An 8,412-nucleotide genomic window follows, 5' to 3' on the forward strand; every position below is an offset into this window, starting at 1 on the left:
ACAGGCTTGAGCCACCGCACCCGGCCAAAAATAATCATTAGTTCTAAATTTCAAATTCCACTGATATCATAAGTTATACAAAAGCACTTTGCTATTCACACATTTAACATTGTCTATATGGGAACGGACAACTCTTGATTACTATAGTTAAATTGTCAGTTTTATGAATTACTTCCTATACAAATGACCTCCTCTGCCCTGCAAGTGTAGTTTTGTTGTTTTATTTTGTTTTGTTTTGTTTTTGTTTTTGAGATGGAGTCTCACTTTGTCACCCAAGCTGGAGTGCAGTGGCGAGATCTCAGCTCACTGCAACCTCCACACCCTGGGTTCAAGTGATTCTCCTGCCTCAGCCTCCTGAGTAACTGAGATTACAGGCATACACCACCACACCCAGGTAATTTTTTCATATTTTTAGTAGAGACAGGGTTTCACCATGTTGGCCACCCTGGTTTCAAACTCCTGACCTAAAATGATCCACCCGCCTCGGCCTCCCAAAGTGCTAGGATTACAGGCGTGAGCCACTGCACCCAGCCAAGTGTAGCATTTTTAAATACAAACAAGCATATGATAAAGAATTTATAAGGAGGCTGCAAAAGGTCAGAAAAATTGTACAAACCTATTTCAACACGGAGTTTTCTTGAGTCTTTTTATTACTTTCACATTTCCTGCAGAAAGCTAAAAGTTCATTAGCAACAGTGCATAAAAGAAATAATAGTAAGGTGGTGTAATCACTAAGGAGCTGAATCACTGAGGAGCTGAATCACAGCATCTCTTAAAACGCTGGATTACCTCAGTGCTGATCAGTGGAAAACCAAAAAGGATAAGAAGGATGACAAACACTTTTGAGCTCTGAATGAAGAGGATACTGCCTTGCTGAAAAATCATGGTCAGAGCACTTATTCTAGGGAGATTAAGCAGGTTGAGAATGACATTCAACAACTTAAGAAAATTATCTAAGTAGTATTAAAGAGTCTGACACTAGTCTGGCCACCACCAGCACTCTGGGATTTGGCTGCAAGTAAGCAAATGCTCCAGGGTGAACAATGTTTACAGGTTGCAAGGTGTAGAAAGATAGTAAATGCTAATTCTGAGAACTCAAAATACATTGTCAGTGTGTAGCAGATTGCTAAGTTTGTGGTGGACCTCAGTGATCTACTGACATTGAAGCAGGGATGAAATTTGATGTTAATTAAATTCATATTCCCATGCTTTCTAAGATTGACCCAAGAATTACCATGATGCCAGTGGAGTAAAAACCTGATGTCATATACAGCGATGTTGGTGGCTGTAGGGAACAGATTGAGAAATTGTAAGTAGTTGAAACCCCACTACTTCATCCAGAGAGATTTGTTAACCTTGGCATGGAGCCTCCCAAGAGTGTGCTCTTTGGTCCACTAGGTACAGGCAAGACACTCTGTGCTCAGGTGGTTGCTAAATGGGACTTATGTTTGCTTCATCGAGTTACTGGATATGAACTTTTACAGAAATATACCTGCAAAGGGGCTGGAATGGTTCATAAGCTCTTCCCAATGGCCAGAACAAGAAATGCCTGCCTTATCTTCTTTGATGAAACTGATGCTATTGGAAGAGCTCAGTTTGATGATGGTGCTGGAGGTGACAATGAAGTACAGAGAAAAAATGTGTGAACTAATTCATCAGTTGGATGGCTTTGATCATCAAGGCAATATTAAGTGCTGATGGCCACTAACAGACCTGATACTTTGGATTCAGCACTGATGAAGCTGGGGAAATTGGATAGAAAGATTGAATTTAGTTTACCTGATCTAGAGGGTCAGACTCACATCTTTAAGATTCATACTTGTTCAATGGATGTTGAAAGATACCAGATTTGCATGGTTAGCATAACTACATCCAAACACCACTGGGGCTGAGATTAGAAGCTTTTGTGTAGAAGCTGGGTTTTGTTGTTTTGTTGTTTGTTTTTGTTTGTTTTTGTTTTTGAGAATGAGTCTCACTCTGTCTCCCAGGCTGGTGTGCAGTGGCATGATCCCGGCTCACTGCAACCTCCGCCTCCCGGGTTCAAGCGATTTTCCTGCCACAGCCTCCTGAGTAGCTGGGATTATGGGCATGTGCCACCACACCCAGCTAGTTTTGTATATTTAGTAGAGACGGGGTTTCACTGGGTTAGCCAGGCTGATCTCAAACTCCCGACCTCAGGTGATCTGCCCACTTCAGCCTCCCAAAGTGCTGGGATTACAGGTGTGAGCCACCATGCCTGGCCAAAGCTGGTATGTTTTTGACCAGAGTATGGTTAAAAATTGCTACTGAGGATTGCTTGGAAGACATAAATAAGATCATTAACTATTACGCCAAATTCAGCACTACTCACTGCTAACATGACACAATGGAGCCCTGAAGGCTTTCAAATGAAAACACATCTTTTCATTGGAATCCAAACCTTTGATAGAGTTGTTACTAACCACTTCACAAAAAAAGGCTTCAATATTATAAGATAATAATAATAATAGTAATTGTCATTTACTGAATATGTGATACTTGTGCCAAGTTAATGTGCTGGCCATTTATATTTATTTGATAAATATTTATTGAGTACCCACTATGAATTAGGATAAGGAAGATGATCACTGCCTTCAAGGAGCATATAATCAAATATAAAGAGACATGCCCAAGGCATGATAAGGAGACTCAATGGAAATTATGAAAGCACAGACTAGCCTGAGGTAAAGTTTTCTGGAAAAGTTTATGATTGAGCTCCATATTAAAGAAATTATAAGATTTGCATTTGAAGATGAAGAGAAATGACATCCTAAGCAAAGAAGTTGTGTGGACAAAAGCATTGATGAGAAAATACTATCTGTGTTCAAGGAACTACAAAGAAGTTAGTATTTGACAGGTCAGAACTGACAAGACCTGAGACTGGAAAGGTATTCAGAGTTAAAATCATGTAAGAATTGGCATGACATTTTAAGGTACTCAAACTTTTTCCTATAGGTGAGAAAAGTCAATCAGGACTTTGAAATGCCATACATGTAAGGTATACATACCTTACATACATGTCAGGGTACAGTTTATATTTCTGAGGATGTATTAGTTCAGGCTGCCCTGTCAAATTGTCATAGATTGGAAAGTTTAAGCAACAGCAATTTATTTTTTGCACAGTTTAGGAGGTAGAGAAGTCAATCATCAAGGGGCTGTCAAAGCAGGTTTTACCTGAGGCCTCTTGGCTGATAGGCAGTCCGCCATCTTGCTGCGTGCTCACGTGACTTCTTTACTGGGGCAAAGAGAGAGCAAGCTCTCTGGTGTCTTTCCTTATGAAGGCACTAATCCTTTTATCAGGATTCTACCCTCATGACCTCATCTATCTCTCATTACCTCCCAAAGGCCCCATTTCCAAATACAGTCACATTGGAGGCTAGAGTTTTGACATGTGAATGTATTGAGATACAAACATTGAGTCCATAACAGGGGAGAAGGAAAGAAAGAAAAGAGCAGCTGTGAGGTGAAATCAGTGGGTTTGAGTGGTCAATTGATTGACTGATTGTAGCTCAGAGAGAAGATACAATCTACTTTTTTCTGTACCCATTGTAACCCATCAACTCTATGCCACCAGGTGAGGCTACTGCACTAGTCTTCATCCTGGTTCCCTTCCTGCTCTTTACCCAACCCCCACCATCGTCTCCACTACCAGCCCTCATTCCACCATCCTCCTCAGCACTACTCAGTTCCTTTCTAGTATCTGATTCTCTCCCAATTCAGGACATTTGCACATTCTAGTGGAGAAAATAGGTAAGTGTACAAATAAATGCAACTCAATATGCTAAGTACTACTGAATGACAGAAGTTACTAATGGTACTATAGTCAGTTCTGTTATAAATATGACATACGTGTTCCTGAAAAATTATCACACCATGTAGAATTAGACAATTAAAAAAACACAGGGATACTGGTAAAATGGGCTGGAGTTGAACATTCAAAAATTTTGTGACTGCCATATTTTTAAAAATAAGAACGTAATGAAAATGGTAATGTTTTTGTGTGTGTGAATAGTTAAGAAACACGTAAATGATACAATAATGTGGGTATTTTTACCATAAATTCTGGTTTGCCTTTGGAAGTGGATATTAAAAGAGTTGCAGCTTGCAAATTATTAGGAAGTAGGAGGACGGTGAGCTGAAATCAGAGGAAAGGTTGTATTAGGTGCAGATAGGTGTGGCTTATAAAACACCCAGTGAATGGAGAGAGCTGGTGCATGTTTGTGGTATGTGTGGATTAGGGTACATTTTGTGTATCCCCACTTAGCTTGGACACAGCTGGTGCAGTTTTTTGCATTCCCCTCATGTTTCTCATGGAGGAAATCATGCATAAGCAACCTTAATTTTTTTCTTTATATCAATTTCTTTAGAACAACTTTACGTTTTCAAAACAAGCATTATAGCAGAACTGACAATAATTGTGCCTTGAACAGTTGGAAAAAGCATCGCAAAACTGGCAAAGTAAACTGAGCCCCCTAACATGAAAAGCTATGTATCAGCAGAAAAGAGGAAAGGGAACTAGGCCAAGGAAGCAACATGCATAGAGGAGATCAAGTGTGAAAGAGAACATCATGTTTGGCAAACTGCCAGCATGTTATTTTGCTATATTAATACATCATATTGTTTGTTTGTTTGTTTGTTTTGAGACTGGGTCCAGCTCTGTCACCCAGGCTGGAGTACAATGGTGCAATCTCAGCTGACTGCAACCTCTGCCTGCTGGGTTCAAGCAATTCTCCTGCCTCAGCCTCCTGAGTGGTTGGGATTGCAGGGGCACGCCACCAGACCCAGCTAATTTTTGTATTTTTAGTAAAGACCAGGTTTCACCATGTTGGCCAGGCTAGTCTCAAACTCCTGACCTCAAATGATCCTCCCATCTTGGCCTCCCAAAGTGCTGTGGTGGTTATAGGCATGAACCACCACACTCAGCCATTACTTCATGTTTTTAAAAGTTATTTTGAACTTTTATTATTTTCATCATCCTAAATGTTATAAATCACTTCCTTTTCCAACATTTGATTCTTTATTTCTCATTTCCTCCAATGATGGGAAAAATAATTTGCCTTCATTTGATGTCTAGAATCTTCATTTTATATATGTGCCTTTATTTTTGTGTAATCCACCTAATAACATGGCAACATTGTAAAAATTTCAAATACTTTCATTCTAACTGAATTAACTTTGCCTTGATGATAAATATTACAAATGGTCTTTCCATGTTAGAAAATAAATATATTTCACATACTTTGAAATGACAAAAATGGCAGCTTCATGTATTCTAATCCAGGGGTAATCATGTTTTCATTTTTTTGTGTTCTGATATATTACAAACTTGATGGCTTAATGTTAATTAGAATTTTTAATTCAGCCAAAGAAATATTGTTCCTTGAGGTTTAATGTAACCTATTCTATTTCAAATTAACAAAATATAAAATGTATTCTTATATTACATGGATTCATTAAATCAATTAATTGCTTATTAAATTCCTACCATACGGATAAAATGATCTTAGGGTCTACAAATCTATTTCATTTCATTTCACGTCTTATAATTTCCAGTGTTCCCTCTTGTTGAGTATTGGTATATCTGTACTCAGAAGACTCTTGATAGAAGCACATTGAATGGGAAAAAATACCCAAGTGAAAACAACACTATTATTTCACTCAACTGATTAGGTTAATTGATTTCCTGATAGACATAGGCCTTACTCCACATGGATGATCAAATTTATTATAGTTTCTGATCCTTTGAGGACACTGAAATCTAAGGTTTATAGTAACTTACTGCTTTATATAGACAAGTATCTTGGTTAACTCAGTTACTTGAAACACAGAAAATTAATAATTAAAAAAATGTGTTGCATAATTGACAAAAATCACTGAACCTCTTCAAACTACTTGTAGTACATTGAATGTTTTAGGGTTCTATGAAGTACTTTACAGAAGTTTTCCAAAACTTACTTTCTGCAAAATTCTATACTTTTTTTTTGTTTGGGGTATTCATTCACTTTCTCACTACATCTTGAAGACAGTGTGTCATTGAAATTGCTAAGATAGTTAATGTAATGACTTACAATGCAAACTCTGTTAGGTAAATCCTTTGATTCTTATTTTTATTTCTCATGATCTCATCTACCTTTTTGCTCAGTTCATTTTTTGGGCACTTTACAGATAGAAATAATATGAGTAAGATAATATATTCATAATCAGTTAATACTACTCTTTTGGGGATAAATAAAAGAAAAGAATTTAAATGGACAAATGGACATTCAAAGTATTTCATTTATTTAATTCCTCCCCCAACTGCCACTGATGAACTAAGCTTCTTCTCTATCCCTCATAGTTTTTTTCTTCTTTAACTTCAGAATGCATATTTGTAATATGAAACAATTCTAGATAAGACTTGCCTTTCTGTGTTAAATATGTAATATTCATCAGTATAGAATTTATTTGGAAGAGTCCTTGGAATTCTATAATCTAGAATGTTAGGTGACAAAATAACAAGATACAAATAAATGCAAATATGTATCCAATAAGATGATTTCAAAATATACTACAATGTTCTGAGTACTTGAAACAGCATGATGCTGGCATAAAAACAGATATATAGATCAAAGGAACAAAAGAGAGAACCCAGAAATACAACCACACATATTTGGTCAATTAAAGTGTGCCAAGAACACACAATGGGGAAAGGATATTCACTTCAGTAAGTGTTACTGGGAAAACTGGACATCTTAATACAGCAGAAGAAAAAAACTTGATTTTTGTCTTACCCTGTACACAAAAATCAAGTCAAAATTGATTAAAGATTTAAACATAAGACCTGAAACTGTAAAATACTAGAAACACACTTAGGGAAAAGCTTTTTTTACATTAATCTGGGCAATGATTTTTTTTTTTTTTTCTATAACCCCAAAAGCACAGGCAACAAGAGTAAAAGTAGAAAAACAGGGTTGCATCAAACGAAGAAGCTTCTTCACAGCAAAGGAAACAATCATGGATTGAATAGGCAACCTATGAAATGGGAAAAGATATTTGCAAACAATACATCAGAAAATGGGTTAATACCTAAAATACATAAGAAACTCAATAGCGAACAACAAATAATCTGATTAAGAAATGGTCAAAGGGATGTCAAAAGACATTTCTCAAGAGAAGACATACAAAGGGCCAACAGGTATATGAAAAAACTTTTCAACATCGCTAATGATCAGGGAAATGCAAATCCAAACTGCAATAAGATATTAACTCATACACTATTAGACTGACTCATACGCATTAGACTATTATCAAAAAGACAAAAGATAGCAAGTGTCATCAAGTGTAGAGAAAAAAGACCTTTTACACTGTTGTTGTGAATATAAATTGGTACAGCCATGATGGAACAGTATTGAGGTTCCCCAAAAAATTAAATCTAGAACTGCTACATCCTCCAGCAATTACACTACTTGTTGTATATTGAAAGGAAATGAAATCAGCATGTGTAAATATCATCACTCCTATGTTCCTTGTAGCATTATTCACAATATCCAAGATATGAAATCAACCTAAGTTTCCGTCAGCAAACGAATCGATAAAGAAAATGTGGCACATATAAATTCAGTGGAATATTATTTAGCCTTAAAAAATTGAGGAAATCCTGTCTTTTATAACCACATGGAAGTATTTAGAGGACATCATGCTAAATTAAATAAGCCAGGCACAGAAAGACAAATACTACATGATATCATTTACATGAGGAATCTAAAAAAGTCAAACCCATAAAAGCAGATAATAGGATGGTAGTTGGCAGGGGCTGAGGAATGGGAGAAATGGGAAGATGTTGGTCAAAGAGTATAAAGTTGCAGTTTTGCAGGATGAATAAGTCTGGGAGACTTAACCTACAGAATGGTGGCTATAGATAGTGCTGCGAGAGTAGACCTTAAATGGTCTTATCATTAAATGGTCTTATCACACAAAAATGGTGATGGACATGTTAAGTGGCTTCATTATGGTAATCATTTCTTAATTTACATGTATATCAAAACAGACAATTATAAATTGTAAATATATACAATTTTTATCTGTTAATTATATTTCAATAAAGATAGAAAATTTAAAACAAAAAATATTTAAAAGAAATTTATAATGTAAAAACTATTGCTTTTAATAAAATTATCTGTTTCTCACATGCAAATAACATATAAATAGAAACCCGTCTTTAAACACATGCACACATATGTTCATTGCGGCACTATTCACAATAGCAAAGACTTGGAATCAACCCAAATGTCCATCTGTGACAGACTGGATTAAGAAAATGTGGCACATATACACCATGGAATACTATGCAGCCATAAAAAAGGATGAGTTTGCGTCCTTTGTAGGGACATGGATGCAGCTGGAAACCATCATTCA

General features: G+C 36.4%; 1 pseudogene; it reads left to right on the forward strand.

Annotated features, from left to right (window-relative positions):
• Nucleotides 1–2,356, forward strand: part of LOC108513903 (26S protease regulatory subunit 7 pseudogene) — a 53,565-nt pseudogene extending 51,209 nt beyond the window's left edge.
• Nucleotides 2,357–8,412: the final 6,056 nt, after the last annotated feature.

Source organism: Rhinopithecus bieti, unplaced genomic scaffold (assembly GCF_001698545.2).
Source record: "Rhinopithecus bieti isolate Rb0 unplaced genomic scaffold, ASM169854v2 scaffold_32835, whole genome shotgun sequence".
In the NCBI taxonomy this organism is placed as follows: Eukaryota; Metazoa; Chordata; class Mammalia; order Primates; family Cercopithecidae; genus Rhinopithecus; species Rhinopithecus bieti.